Here is a 16,438-nt window from a genome sequence, read left to right on the forward strand (position 1 = left end):
TGGCGAAAGCTAAACTGGCAATACACAACAACCATAGACATAAGGGTAAGGTTTTGGTACCGACCCCAATGTATGGAAGTGAAGCATGGAGTTATAATAAGAGACCCCTCTTAGAAAGTAAACTTAATGCAGTCGATATGCGAATATCAAAGTTATCAAGTTTATTTGCATTAAAGTTACATATAAGTTTTAAAATAAATTGTAAGCATTTTAAAATAAACAATTCAAAATTAATTGTTAACAAATTAGAGACAATCCAAATTTATGAACAAGTATTTGGACACACTCAAAATGTTGTAAATAAATAAATTGGTAAAATTATAAGCCAAAATGATAAAAATGAAAATGATATTTTCTGGCGTTTCTCATGTATGTGATTATAATCCAGGATCGGACCTCACATACTAATAAAAGAGTTTTTGCTCAATAAAATACTTCTTTTTAATTCACCATTAGATGTCTCTAGTGAATTTCTAGTGATTCAAGAACAATGCTTCAAAATTACATCATATATTCAGAATTTCCAAGAATTTGGTTATCAATAATGGGTAAAATTGGTCAATGTTACACGTGTGTAAAGTAATCTCTTAACCAACCTATGACAGGTAAAAATCCTTGTAAATACTCATAGTTCCATATTCTCATTCACCTATGTAGAAATATAATAATTAAAAAAGGTAATTTATTATTAGATTAAAACCAATATTTTTAGCTTTTCCACTTTTTTATTTGACCAGCGACCGGGTTTCGTCGTTACCGACATCATCAGACTGGTCGGTAAAATAAATGATGTCGGTAACGACGAAACCCGGTCGCTGGTCAAATAAAAAAGTGGAAAAGCTAAAAATATTGGTTTTAATCTAATAATAAATTAAAAATGCAATTCCATCACGAAGTGTCAGTGGATAATATAAATCTATTAAAAAAGGTAATATGTTCAAATCAAAGCCTTTGCTTTTTTAAATGATTAAATGCAAATGAAAGAGTTTCTGTTTGATAAAAAGCTTCCCTCATCCTACCATAGATGTCTCTAGTGAAATCTAACGAAGTCAAGCACTGTGTTTCGAGTTTGACCAACATGTCTAGAAGTTTCAAGAATTTTAATGGTGTGGTTGTAAATCATACGTAGAATTGGTGAATGTTACACGTGTGTAAAGTATCACTTAAACTAGCCTATGTAGATCGTTAGCCCTTTGACGGACGTTATCCCAGACTTCAATATTTTTCTTTATCTATGTTAAAATGTCAAAAAATAATTTAGTTTTTGTGTTTCGAATTGTATTTTGGCATACTTAAACCAGCCTATAACGGTCGTCAGCCCCGTTAATGCCCAGACTTCCATATTCTTCATATTATTTTTTTACATTTCATCAAAGATGAAGAAGAATATATATTTGAACCAATTTTGAAACATTATTTTTGAATCACTAGAACTTCACTAGAGACATCTATTAGTGAGATGAAGAGAAGCTTTTTACTAAGCAGAAACTCTTTTATTAAAACTACATATTCTCCTTCATCTTTGATGAGACGTCACAAAATAATTGTAAACATTGTTAATTGTCAATACATATATCATCTTTAAATAAACTCAAATCCCTTAATACAAGTTAGATCCCTAACTACATTGTATTAACAAGAATATTAGTCTGACTAAACATTTATCATGCCATACGTAAATATTTATTTATTTCCATGCTCGTTATTATTACAAAATACAAAATACAATGTCTGTGTCGAAATACGGAATGTAATAATATTTTAACGACCGGTGTATAACGGTAACGATGTTACCATATTACTCGTATATGTTTATATTAGAAATTCCAGACAGAGCATTGTAAGGGTTAAAATTAATCTCATTTTTGTTTGTCGACGTTTTATGTTTATAATAATGTGTGAAATTAATCAAATGTGAAAATTATCTTTGAATATTAACACATCAATGTTCATATTATAGGTGCCACAACTTGAAACTTTTTTTTTTAAATACAGTTTTACAAAATGTTATAATTTATTATTAAAATATAACTTTGTTTTATAATCGCCATAAATATGTTACTATAACTTAACTATAATGATGAAAGTAGACTGAACGCAGTCGAAATACGATCTCTCAGAAGAATGTGCGACAAAACGATGTATGATAGATGTGCGAATAGTGAAAAAAGGAAGGAATGCAAAGCTGAGATAAGCATTATCGATAAAATTAAGAAAGGTGTGTTGAGATGGTTTGGACATGTAGAACGAATGAGTGAGGAAAGAACGATAAAACAAATTTATGAGGCAAATGTTAGTGGGAAAAGAAGCAGAGGAAGACCGAGAAAAACATGGCACGATCAGATATGCCAAATACTTGAAAGTGGTCAGGTTAGGTTAGGTAAGGTTAGGTTAGGTTAGTCGTAACAATCGGCGGGTATGTATGAGGAGATGCATGAACGTGGAAGAGGCGAAGAATGTTTGCAAGGACAGAGTGGTGTGGCGCTCTATTCTCCCTGCCTACCCCTGCGGGGAAGCGGCGTGATGGTTAGTTAGTTAGTTAGTTAGTTTATAATGTCTACCGGTTTCGAAGCTAATGGCTTCTTTATCAAGACTGATCAATTAATCAGTCTTGACTGTAGTCATACCAAGTATTAATCAGTATAAATCATTAATCATATAGTCAGTTTTAATCGAGTCTTGACAAAGAAGCGGTTAGCTTCGAAACCGGTAGACATTATAATTAAGTTATAATAAAATATATAAAGTGATTTTAAAACAAAGACACATTTTAGTTACATGTTAGTGCTTCAAATTTAAATTATATATTAAAATTCAATTCATTTACCAAACATTTTTATCTGCTTTTTGCCAACGAGAGTTTGCCTAAAGTCACATAGAACAAATTAATAGAAAAACAATTTTCAGTTTAATTTAAAATTGGGATAATCTAGCCATTTTCGTCGATTTCCTCTGCTTTATCTACTGTACATACTTAAGATATCAACTAGATTAAATCTTTTCTTGTCTTAAATGGGAAATTTTTCTCTATGGTGAAAAAGCTCTCTCTAAAGTTTTGTAATCTTATTTTGCCTGACAGAAGAGAAAACAGATTTGGTCTAACCGTTTAGTACGTAAATGAGTCGCTCACGCTACCGTGCGTAAGAATTTGCGTAGAATCGTTAAAAATATAATCTTACCGAATTGCCGACCATTTTTTTTCTTTCAAACCATCTTAACGATCCCTTTCTTTATGGGTCAACTTTAATTTTACCATATTATTTTTTGACATCTCATCAAAGATGAAGAAGAATATGGAAGTCTGGGTATTTACGAGGCTGACGACCGTCAGCCCTTTTTGTGAACAAGTATTTGGACACACTCAAAATGTTTTAATTTTACCAAGTAAGTTACACAATTTTTAGTAAGTTAAGCAATTTACATGTTTACAGTAATACTTAATAGAGAAAAGAGCGTTGCAGGTTCGATTCCCGCCAATCGCGAAATTAATTCAAGAAATATTCATGTTATATTTGTGTGGGTGTTCTATTTTCCACATTTATTTTCAATATTTTTGCTATTTTTTTGCAGATATGGCTCTAAAAGTAAAGGTTTGTTAAGGCTATTTTTTTTAATTTGATATTATATAAATCATTAAGATTTAGAATGATCATTTTTTTAAAGATTTATTGACATCTCAAAATAGATGAAAAAGAATATGGTAGTCTAGATATTAGCAGAGCTTACGATCTGTCGTTGGATAGTTAAAATCATCACTTTATACGTATTGTAATGTTATGGACGGACGCGTCGCGTGCGCGATGACCGCGAAGACACTTTGTGATCAGCGTACGCGTGCACTTGATGACGTCCACATTGAACAGGACACTTTAGTCTCCTTTTTGTCAGGAGGCAGGTTGGACTGAAGCGAGTATTAATTAAAACACGGTATTGACTATTTATATATTTGTTTATTTAAAAACAACAATACGACAGTCAATACTCATGTGCATCCAAACAGCTCTGTTAAGTTATGTTACACCCGACTCTCACGAAGTACCAAATTAGACTATGTTAAAAAGCCCTCTTCCTTTAGGATAGGGAATCATAAAATGCTGTACCGATTTATGATGGCCATGGGAACGCTTCTAAAGCCGGACAACACGTGACGAGTCCCTCGACTTTCTAAAAAGGACAATAAAAGTGGGAATGAGAAATGGCAGGTCCATTCAGTATTCAGTGAAGCGCCCTTGAGGTATTTTTTACGAAAATGGCGCTATATAAGTTATCCAATTTTATTATTATTATTAAACAAGTAAAAAACAACAAATTCAATCACAGTAGGTGTCAATCAAAGGTTATTAATAACAACCAAAATTTGAATAGTGTGACTTTCAATCATTGGTGTAATGGTGAATGTTTATGTTTTTAGACACACTTATTTATTACAATCGCAAATTTAGTCAGTAATGGTCAGCACGCTCGGCTACCGTTCTGGAGGTCCCGAGTTCGATTCCCAAGGGGGGTAAAATAAATAAAAGTGATTTTTTCACTGTCGTATTTATTCAATATTACCCTGGACTGGTACCTGAAGCGGAGGGCTGATCACCTTCCCTTCATGTGTAAACAATCAAGATAACACTGCGTTTATATGACGCAGTGCCCTATGCACCATTGGGGTGCGGATAAGGGTTTTATTATTATTATTGTTAATGCAATCACTTAAACCTATGGTGAGTCGTAAGGCCTTTAAATTTTCAGCTTCCATTTTTTGCTTATATATTAAGATATGAAAAAAAATTGATGTACCGTAGAACGAGATTACTTTAACTTTGATGTGTTACTTGACCCCAGTACAAAAAAAAATTACATCTGTATTTGGTCTACAATAATGAAAGTATCGACATGATTCATTGTTTCCCTGATAGGTGACACTTATTGTCACGATACATTCATTATTGTAGACCGAATACAGATTTAAATATTTTATTTGTACTGGGCTCAAGTAACACATCAAAGTTCAAGTAGCCCCATTCTACGGTAAATAACTCATTGATGGAGACAAACCCAGAAAACATACATTTGGATACAAAAATATTGTACGCTCACATTTTTATTTAATTTATCAATGGCTAATAGATTGGATCGAGTCACGACAGAGTAAGATCGAACTATCGATGTGAAATTGATATATAACTATTAATACATAAAGAAAGGCGATATTATATTCGTGGGAAAATTTGGTCAGCAATTATGATAAAAGGTCGAGACAACGACCCTTAAGACGTGTACAACATAATCCTCCTAATATTACACGATGTATCGCTTCGGAAAACACGTTCTGTAGGGGATGGACCACCCTTAGCAATTAGAATTTTGCTATTAGTGTTATATGTGAGTTGGCAGAGATAATACATAATTCGTGAGAGATGAATGTAGAACTGGATGTGAAATACTAGTAAATGGAGAAATTATTGAATAGGTAGATGGTTTCGTCCATTTGGAAATTATATTTTCTAGATGTGAAAAGTTTTTTTTTTAAAATATAGAAAAGAAAGTGAGCGCTGGGAACAGATTTAGTGAAAATAAGTTTTTTTTTTTAACTCTTTATTCCAGCTTGACTAAGTGGTGGGTGCAATACTTAGTCAGCCATATATGTTTTACAACATTTTATTTAAACAATGAAATTAAAAATAAGAAAGAAATAAGAAATTGAAAGAAAAAAATAATAATAATAAATAAATAAAAAAAATAATAAAAATAATAATAAATTTGGAGAGATGTAGACGAAAATTAGCTAGCTGGCAAACGCAGCACTGCGCTCCAGTGCCGCCACATGTCCAGCCCCCATCTGTGCTCCACAAGCCGCTTTATGATGAGGTTGGAGCTCTTCATCAGCCTCTCCCGGAAGCCTGCCACTCGGTGCCTTAACAGGCCATCCCAATGTGGTAGGCGTGCTGTGGCAAACATACCACTCGCGCTGCAGTGTCGGGGTAACTTCATTAGTTTTAAAAACATATTAGCGAAATCTTAACTGGCAGTACACAACGGAGTCGTGGTTTAACCTCCTTATGCATGGAAGCGAAACATGTCAAAAGAATGATAAAAAATATTAAATGCAGTCAAAATGCGATCTCTCAGACAAAGTGGTGGCAAAATGATATATTGTAGATGTTTGAAAATAAAATTAAGAAACGTGTGTTAAGATGGTGGGCATGTGAACGGTGAAACAACAGCAAATCAACTTTATTAGGATTATTTAGTTGAAAATAGAAGCAGGGGAAGACCATGAGAGATGCATGAATGTGGAAGGTGACGAATGTTATGCAATGATAGAGTCGTGTGCGGCGTTCTATTCTATCATCCTACCCCTGTTAGGAAGCGGCGTGAGGGTTAGTTAGTAAGTATAAATATGCTTTTTTATTTTTTTTTATTTATTCGGGAATTGTACAGCTTACATATTAAAAATGATATAATAAACAACAGTTACACTAACAATAATAAAAATTACATTACATTAACAAAAAATAGTTACGTTAAAAAAAGCCAATTCAACAATTACACATTTATTTAATAAAACTATTAAAAAACATTCAGAGATTAAAAAAAGGGTATTATATAAAATAATAGATTGAGCAAGGGGAGAAGGAACAGAGAGGAATTAATGAGGGTGGTTAAGGGATTTTTTTCTAGGTAAGAAGTTCGAAATATATTTATAAATATACATACATACACACATACATACATATATTTATGTATATATATATATATATATATATATATATATATATATATATATATACACATATACATATTCATTATATATACAGAAAAAAAAATGTCATGCACCGTTCACCCCCCACCCATAACATAACTAGGTTATTTATTGGTGGAGAGTAAACAGAGTATGACAACTTTGTAACCTCTTTTTTATTATAGCTATTTTACCATTTTCATAAAAAAAAAAATTATATGTAAATATTAATATAATAAACAATTTAAGTTTAAAAAATTAAACGTTTTAGTTCAAGTTTAAACCCCATTTAACATCTAAAATATGATGGAATAATTTTATGATATAAGCGGATATTTCTCGTGTAATAACTTACAAATGAAAAGTTGCCCATCGCACAGCGTTGAATCCCCAGTAATGACCACTTAAAATGTGCAAATTGGAGCCTTCATAAGAAATTCATCTAATTCCCTGCTTTATCTCATTTCCTCCACCAAAAATTTTATTCAAATGTCCTTATTTGTTATTCACCTACGTAATTCGCGAAACACGAGATGATATTTAGTATTAAGTTTTCTTAAAAGAATTTATAACGTTTTATAAATTAAAGGGTATAAGTAAAACACTAAAATATAAAATAAAAAATTGTATCAGATAAAGGAAAGAAACGGGTAAGCGATTGAGAGTGATGTGTATTATTTTAATAGTTTTTTTTTCTTGAATGTTTTTCGCAGATAAAACAACTTTGTTTTAACCACTTTTTATTGGTACACTTTTTCCAACCGGTTTCAAAAAGAACCTTGTCATCATCAGGGTTTATGAACTAATTCTAAAACATTCAAATACTCATAGTTAGGTTATAGATAATTACCCTTCCCTTCAAGTACCAGTTCAGGGTAATATTGAATATATATTAGAGTGAAAAAATCACTTTTATTTAATTGACCGCAAAACGTTTAGAACGGTAGTTGAGCTTGATGACTATTACACTATGGAGGCGGACAACATATTATTTTTGAAAGATTTATTTCATTTATGCAATGTTGTTGGATTCCTTTCATAGGTAAGAAATTAATTGATAGATTTGTCTAAATAATTATAAAAAGGTATTTTCCCATTAGAAATAGAGCGTATAACATATTATTGTATGATATTAGGTTCTTAATGTAAAATAACTGTTATATAATTGAATATTTGCTCTCTGAGTATTTTGTTTTTAATATTATTTTCAAACGTAAACATTAAAAAATTAAAACTACGAAGCATAAATAAAAACTTAATAGTTATTTTCTGAAAGTAATCTGATGAATTTTAATGACTCAAGAAAATACATTTTCTTCCTTAATTATGTTTTTGTCTAAACGAATGAAGTAGTTTAATTTTAATTAAAAATAAACCTTTTAAAATGAAAATCTTTTCGATTGAAAACCATTAAGGAGGATTTACCCAAAAAACAGAGGAATGAAATTAAAATATTTACAAAAAGTAGCGATTTCGTTAAAAATAATACAAAAACCAAGCCAAAGCTCTGGATAAATTTTTCGTCTGACTAATAGGTACCTAGAGATGAGAATAAATGATTTAAAAAAAAACAATCGATGATTTCTACATTCAGGTACATATTCCACATTCAGGTAACTTCTCATACATACCCGGCAATCTTTCCGTCTCTTAACCTAACCAGTCACTACATTCAAGTATTTGAAATACTTGATCAAAGTTTTCCTCGGTCTTTTCTGCTTCCATTTCCAACTACATTCGCCTCATAAATATGTCCTACCAAAACCTAGTTCTTTTCTCCCGTTCACATTTGCCAAAAATACTGTCAAAAATATATTTTTTTTAAATAAAAGATAATATTTGTGTATTTATTATTTACACAAATATTTCAATTTCATGCTATTTCTGTGAGCCTAAACGGCTCATTATAATAAATAGGTATCAAATTGTGGTAGAGTGGGTTCGAACCGAGAAACTTGACTTAAGAGTCCGCGACACTAACCACGGGACCACAACCCGACTCATTCAGTTATTCTCTTGTTATCCATTCGCTCCACATGTCTATACCACCTTGAATAACTGTACTTTATCTTTTTAACTATCCGTAGTTAAACCTTACATTTCTTTCTTATATCTTCATTTTTTATTCTGTTCATACAACGATTTTTTTTATTTATTTATTGGAAAACCAACAGAATATATACAAAAATAACATAATATGATAAAATTTTAAAAAAATTTATTCCATTTACAAGTTTTCACTTAAGTGATCTAAAACTAAAAAAAAATTAACTGTCATGTACATTAAAGTATAACTATGTAATAAACTTACATTAAGTGTTTTTATCAAATAATGGAAATTTTCTTTATCAAATATTTCTCTTAAACGTATTAAAAGAAACATTATTGATGTCTATTTCATTAAGCATTACATTGCACATATTGCAAGCTCGATTTAGAAATTAATTTTGGTAGGACTTGGCGTGCATTTTAGGGATTTAAAAATAATGTTTTGTTTCTAGTCTGTGCTCCCGGGACACCAAAATTGATGAGTGATAAAAGCTCTGGGTAATCTACATAATTTTACACACATTCGTCTGAGGAAACGCATTTAAACAGCGTTTACTTTACTCTTACCCTTTTTTTTGACAATTTCATGTTTCGTTACCTTGCCTCGGTACTAGCACTCTGTCGTGAACTGCCAGTTTAGCTTCCATGGATATATTTTAATTTGTAATCACTCTATTCAAAGCACCATATGTGGAGATCCTCGCCAAAAAGTTACATTTCCAATGTCTGTTCTGTTTGCTGTATTATATCGAAATCTTAATTAAAGTTGCGACAAAACGTGACCAATTCTATGTTTAAAACCAATATAAAATCATTAAATAGTACCAAAACGTAACAATTTTACAATGTAAAATTCCTAATTATTTAAAATCATTTATAATGGAAATGTAACGTAGGACCTAGTACTACATATATTATATTTTACCCTGTATTCACCCTTTTTCCAATATCTTTTACCTTTTTTTTAACCTTTGAAAACACGCCTTCTAGATATAAAAATTCATGCATTTGTTCTAAGCATTCATCATGTGCGTTGATCTTGCATTCTATGACATCTTTTTCTTTTTTTGAATGTTTTTCGCAGATACTTTGTGGCACATTTTATTAACTATATAAAATTAAACAATTTTGTTTTAACCACTTTTTTTTATTATAAGTACACTTTAACCAACCGGTTTCGATAAGAACCTTGTCATCATCAGGGTTTATTAAATTCTAAAACATTAAAAACATTAAAATACTCAATAGTTAATTACAATCCCTTACCAAAAACTTCCACACACTCCGTTACACCTTTTTCTCTTTGCTCCTAAGACCATATCCATTATTACTTCTATATCTATAATATAATGATTCGACAATTTGCCTGAGATAGTTTTGAAATGAAGAATACGTTTTGTGGTATCTTTATATTTCCTCTGGGAGATGGTCGCAGCAAACCAAAAATGCAATCAATGCACAAGCATAGAGTCAAGGAATATTGCTTTTAGAGACACAGGGTTGATTTGCATTCAATATACCCGGGAGCTGGAAAATAGAAAATTCTGTAATCGGGAATATGAAGGATCTACTGCAGAACAAATAAAGGAATTGAATAACCCTTACGTACATATTTCTTTAAATAATTTACCAACGTATGATACCAACATGACTTTACAATACCAAAATGCAATACCATACAATTCCAAAAGATATTAAAATATTTGTGAACTATGTGCTTCAATAACCAAAGATAAAAAAAAATGAGACATACATAAAATACTAAAAAATATTTACAACATTTTGTGTGAGTGTGTTCAACACTCAAAATGCTGTAAATAAATTATCTGGACAAATTATAAGTTTAAATAATAAAAATGAAAATGATATTTTCTGGCGTTTCTCATGTGTGTGATTATAATCCAGGATTTAGACCTCACATACTAATAAAAGAGATTCTGCTCAATAAAAAACTCATTTTCATCTCACCAATAGATGTTTCTAGTGAAGTTTTAGTGATTCAAGAATATTGTTTCAAAATTGGTTCATATATATAGAACTTCCAAGAATTTGAGTAGTGTGGTTGTCAATAATGGGTAGAATTGGTGAATGTTACACGTGTGTAAAGTGATCACTTAAACTAGCCTATGACGGTTGTCAGCCCCGTAAATGCTCAGACTTACATATTCTTCTTCATCTTTGATGAGATGTCAAAAAATAATATACTAAAAAAATCAATTTATCAAATGGATTATGTAACCAACAATCAAAACAATAAAATATATGTGTAAGTTCCCCTCCAAGAACTTAGAATCTTTGTTGGAGAGAACTGCGTTATTAATTTTAAGATTGTAAAAGCGGAAATATCTAGAAAATTAATTAAAATTGTAAGAAAAAGTTATATTACAATGACTTAAATATAAAATAAAATAAAATTACTTAAATATAATAATAATAAAATGAAATATCTTAAATCTGTTTTGTGGAATTGCGAAGGTAATTATAATAGAAAGTTGTACAACCTGATTCATTATCACCAAAGTCGTTAAAAATAAAAGCTTAATTTAGAAGACTTATTCATAAATGGATAATGGAAAAGGTTATATCTGAAATAGATCGCATCATTCGGCCATGTCGTATTTAATTGTATATCATAAACGTTTTTTTTCATTTCTACATCTCAACAAAGATGAAGATGAATATGGAAAGATAGAGATATTGGAGCCATAGAAGAGTGCGGGTATGATAATTTTTTGGCACATAATTTGTGTAATGTAAAATATTCAATTTTATTTGTTTACTTATTTCATCAATCACATATGGAATCACAAAATATACTGGCAGTGCATTCCACATAGGCAGAAAAGCAGTGCCTATCGTAACTCACAAATATCGTAAACAGTACCTACCCTACCTTACGTAGTAGTACCTTGCTTACCTCACTACCTACCACTTCTGTCTCAATAAATCGTATTGTTTTTAAATGTACTCGTATATTTTTTACATTTAAAAACAACTAAATTCACAAATTTCCCGCTATCAACATATTACGTAGCTAAATATGCTCCTAGATTAAACGTAAATGAATAATACAAGTTGCCATGACTGCAAGGTTCAGAATTCTATGTTTGAGTCATACTGGTAAATGCACTATTGCAGTATGCAGTAACTTAATTCGGTTGAACTTTCCGCGAGGAAACATCGTCCTTAGAAGCATCCCCGAAGTTGGCTGAATCGCATTATTTGACTTGGTATATTTAATACACTATGGGAATCTTCAAACGTAAACCGTGAAAATGCACATTTCCTTGCTGGGTTTCCTTTGGGATGTGCAACTTCTCTACGTCATTCCGGTAACGTTAACTAATTTATCAATCTGCATAGTAAACAGAAAGCAAGTTTGCAAATGATCCGGAATGCATCGAAACACGTGTCATAACAGATTTTAAGAAAACGTGGTATTTACCAAGTAAAACTTTTATCAAAAATGGATTAATATTACCACAAGTGACTGCCGAATCAATTAATAGAGATATTCATTTATTCGATACTTGTGTGTGTACTCAAATCATGTTTAAAATCATCCAGTTGATTGAACCATTCAAAAAGAGGTGAAGAATTTTTTTTTCTTCTATATCCTACCCTTAAGAGAAAACAACCATTTTTTCTAATTAAACAGCATCGCTTTTCACCCCACGCGCTTAAAAACCAAAACCAAAATTTGTTTATATTAATAATCCAAATGTAACTTGGTTTTAAAATCACTATAAATATTTTATTATAACTTAATTATAATGTTTACCGGTTTCGGAGCTAACCGATTCTTTATCAAGACCGATTAATATTCAAACACTGTTTACTTCAAAATATTTTGACGGTTAGGCAAAGGAGCTTCGGTAGATCTCAATTGGCTTAGTTTTTTTGTGTTGATTGGCAAATTATATAAAAAATACATTTTAATTATAAAATGGAAAATCAAAAAGTTAGTGCTTCAAATATAAATTATGTTAACATTAAATTTATGTGTGTTTGTGTATGTATTTACATATAAACTGTTTTTTTTCTTTATTTTATCTCACTATTACCTATATGAGTTATAATAATATTTTTTGGAAAGCAGATATTTTTCATATACTTTTTCTTCGTTCTTACGTATGAACGAGAATATTAAATTTGAAAAAAAAACTAACTAACCACCACGCTGCTTTTCTGCAGGTGTAGGCAAAGAGAATAGAATGCCACATTGATACTGTTGCAAGAAATCTTTACCTCCTCCACATTCATGCGTATTCTCATACATACCCGATGAATATTTCATATCTTGACCCCACCACTTTCAAGTATTTAAAATACTCTACCATGCCATATTATTATCGGTCTTCTAACTACATTCGCTCCATATTTTTTTACGCTGTTCTTTCTTCACTCATTCGATCCACATACCCAAACCATGTCAACACGCCTTTGTTAATTTTGTCGATAATACTCATCTCAACCCAGCATTCATTCCTTACATCACCATTCGAACATTTATTATCCATGGTTTTTTAATGCATTCAATTTCATTGCATCCATTAAAACATTTTCATACATTAGGGTTTTTTTCTCGTGTAAAATTTAAATTATGTACCTAATTCACTCTGTCGACCAATTTCAAAAACTTTAATAATATATTATCCTTAGGGGAGGTAATTCAAGTTCCTACGTAGAAAACATTTTTTAATTTTCCCTTATATACATGTACATTATTAGTCCAGTCGCTTTGGGGGAATTTATTATTCCGCTATGGCAACACAGCTTGAAAAGTAGTTGGTTAAATCTTGCTTACCGTTTCATAATAAAGGATGTTGTTTTTTAGAGGTTGATTTTTAAACTGACAACATTGTTTCAGTCAGCCTGTCAATTTGACAGTTGACAGATAATTTTTAGTCAGTATGTTTTGCCATTTCACCATAAAAAGACTGAATAACCATTCTCCACGTCGTAGGTTCGGTGAATGGGCCGAAAACAATATTCAGCTTGATCCTCTTTTTCAACGCAATATTTCGTTCACTGATAAGACACATTTTCTGATAAGGCTATGTCGATAAACAGAATTTCCAAATTTGGAGTGGAGAAAACCCAGAAACTTTTTTCGAGGCGCCCCTACATTCATTAGAATCACTGTTTGGTGTTTTATAGGCAGGTGGAATCATTGGCCGATATTTTTTAAGACGATGCCGGCCAGAATGTTACGGTCAATGGACTGCGCTACAGAACCATGATTACTGACTTATTCGTACCTCAGTTGAATGGCATTAATGTGACAGAGCTGAAGTTTCAACAAGATGACGCAACATGTCACATGGCGGATGCCACTATATATGTTTTTAAGACGATGCCAGCTGGAACGCTATGGTCAATGGAGAGCGCTACAGAACCATGATAACTGACTTCTTTGTACCTCAGTTGAATGGCATTGATGTTACAAAGCTATGGTTTCAACAAAATGGCGCAACATATCACACGGCGGGTGCCAGCATCAATTTATTACGGGAAATTTTAATTTATATACTTCTAAAAAAACACCCTATGGGTCGTTGTACACAGATACCGTGTACCCGGGTCGCAGCAACCCGAGGAGGTGTTTACACACGAGCATTGAATATGCATGAAACGTCAAAATACCACATGCCAGGATGGTAGATTGTAGTTGCCAGAGTGTTAGACATATTGCTTTGTGTACACGGCACTTTAGACACCCGGGAAGTTGCGGCATCCGCTTGATTACTTTACGTTATTTGGCGCAAATTCGTTTTCATCCGACGTATTTTTTAAATTAATTTTCCTGAAAAAACTGTGTTTTTTCAAAAAAATCAAATAAAGAAAATACTCTGGTATTTTCTACTATCACAGTAGATTTTAAGAAATAGTGCATTTACTAAGTAAAATTTTAATTTAAAATAAATGGATATTACCACAAAGTGACTGCCGAATCAGATAACGAAATTATTTATTTCATTATTGTCCTAAACATTTGGGAGAAATGTGCTAACCTGCAAGGTTCATATGACGAAAAAGTTACATTATTTGTAAAACAATGAACAAAGTAAGAATAAAAAATATTTAAATAGTCAACGAAATAATAAAAGAATTAATAAAATTTATGAATATATTATTTTTTGACATCTCATCAAAGATGAAGAAGAATATGGAACTCCAGACTTCTATATTCTTTTTATTATTTGAATTTACGGGGCTGACGACCGTCATAGGCTGGTTTAAGTGATCACTTTACACACGTGTAACACAACTCAAATTCTTGGAAGTTCTAAATATAATATATGAACCAATTTTGAAACATTGTTCTTGAATCACTAGAGTTTCACTAGAGACATCTATTGGTGAGATAAAAAGAAGCTTTTTTTTAGCAGAAACCATTTTATTAGTACGTGAGGTCCGAATCCTGGATTATAATCACACACATGAGAAACGCCAAAATATGTCTTTTTTTTATTTTTAAAGCTTATAATTTGACCAGATAATTTATTTACAACATTTTGAGTGTGTACAAATACTTATTCACAAAATCTGGATTATCTTCAATTACAGGAGTTATTTTCATATTATTATAATATTTTATAAAAATAACTCTTATAATTGGAGATAATCCAGATTTTGTGAACAAGTATTTGGACACACTCAAAATGTTGTAAATTTATGAATACACCTAACTAACTACCGAATTCGACCCAATGTTTAATTTTTGTTTAATTCAGGTCAAAAGATAAATTTGGTATTACTTACTATGTTTTATTTATCCCACGGAAATTTAAACTATGATCAAAATAGAAACAGCCCACGGTGCCAAAAGACCGAAATAATTACAGATGTGAATTTAAATTGCACCAATTTGCACGTGCGGCCCGATCCGCAACCAATCACGCTATCTGCAATTAACCCTACTTTAAATTGGCCATTTTGCCACCCTTGAAACTCGTTTGGATTAAGTGCGCTATCATCCCAACGCGTGGTGGGTATGTTAAGTGACGTGCATATGTATTTACATATCGCTCACTCCTTCCAAGAACGTCATAAATCAAAAATCGTCAATTTTCAGTTGTGCATGTTTTCGAAATGCCCAGAAAATATACTATATCCCAGCAAAAGAGGCATATTTTTTAACTTAATATTTGCCCGCTACAGGGCAGAAAGTGTTGTTTTTGCATTTTGAAGAAAAGGTATTGTTTATTTATTTTTTCAAATACATTAAATATTTTTCAAATGGAGAAAGAACCTTCAGGTTTTACCTAAAAAGATCTGTTGCACAGTAAAAAGTTTAATAAGTGGCTTGATATTTATTTTTAATACATTGTATTATATTTTTAAACTTTAAAAACGTTCTCCTGAAAAATCTATTATTTTTTTATTTATGACGTTCTTGAAAGGAGTGAGTAATATGTACAATATAATGTTCGCATCCACAACGTTTTGGATGTATCAAAATCATTAGTCACAAATCTGGGTTTCACCAGTTGAGAGTTTTTTTTTAAAGCTTACTCAACTCGACCCTAGATGCTGGCTTGAACTCACGTATGATAAAACGTGTTTATTATAAGAGACATATTAAAGTGAAAATTGAAATATAAAATTAAAACAAATTTTCAGTATAGTTTATATTTAAATAATTAAAACTCT

General features: G+C 31.4%; 1 protein-coding gene and 1 long non-coding RNA gene across 2 annotated transcripts in view; one reads left to right on the plus strand and one right to left on the minus strand.

The window, feature by feature from the left end:
- Window positions 1-16,438, plus strand: part of Shaw (potassium voltage-gated channel shaker cognate w) — a 117,385-nt gene that overhangs the window by 29,396 nt on the left and 71,551 nt on the right. The window lies entirely within an intron of this gene.
- The window catches only part of LOC148309262 (uncharacterized), a 31,223-nt gene continuing 24,217 nt past the window's right edge, over window positions 9,433-16,438 (minus strand). Inside the window, exon 3 of the long non-coding RNA XR_015837570.1 lies at window positions 9,433-10,309. This is a non-coding gene — a long non-coding RNA (uncharacterized LOC148309262). The remainder of the gene's footprint in view (window positions 10,310-16,438) is intronic.

This window comes from Brachycentrus maculatus, unplaced genomic scaffold (assembly GCF_059751285.1).
Source record: "Brachycentrus maculatus isolate JH-2025_06_01 unplaced genomic scaffold, ASM5975128v1 h1tg000134l, whole genome shotgun sequence".
NCBI lineage: Eukaryota > Metazoa > Arthropoda > Insecta > Trichoptera > Brachycentridae > Brachycentrus > Brachycentrus maculatus.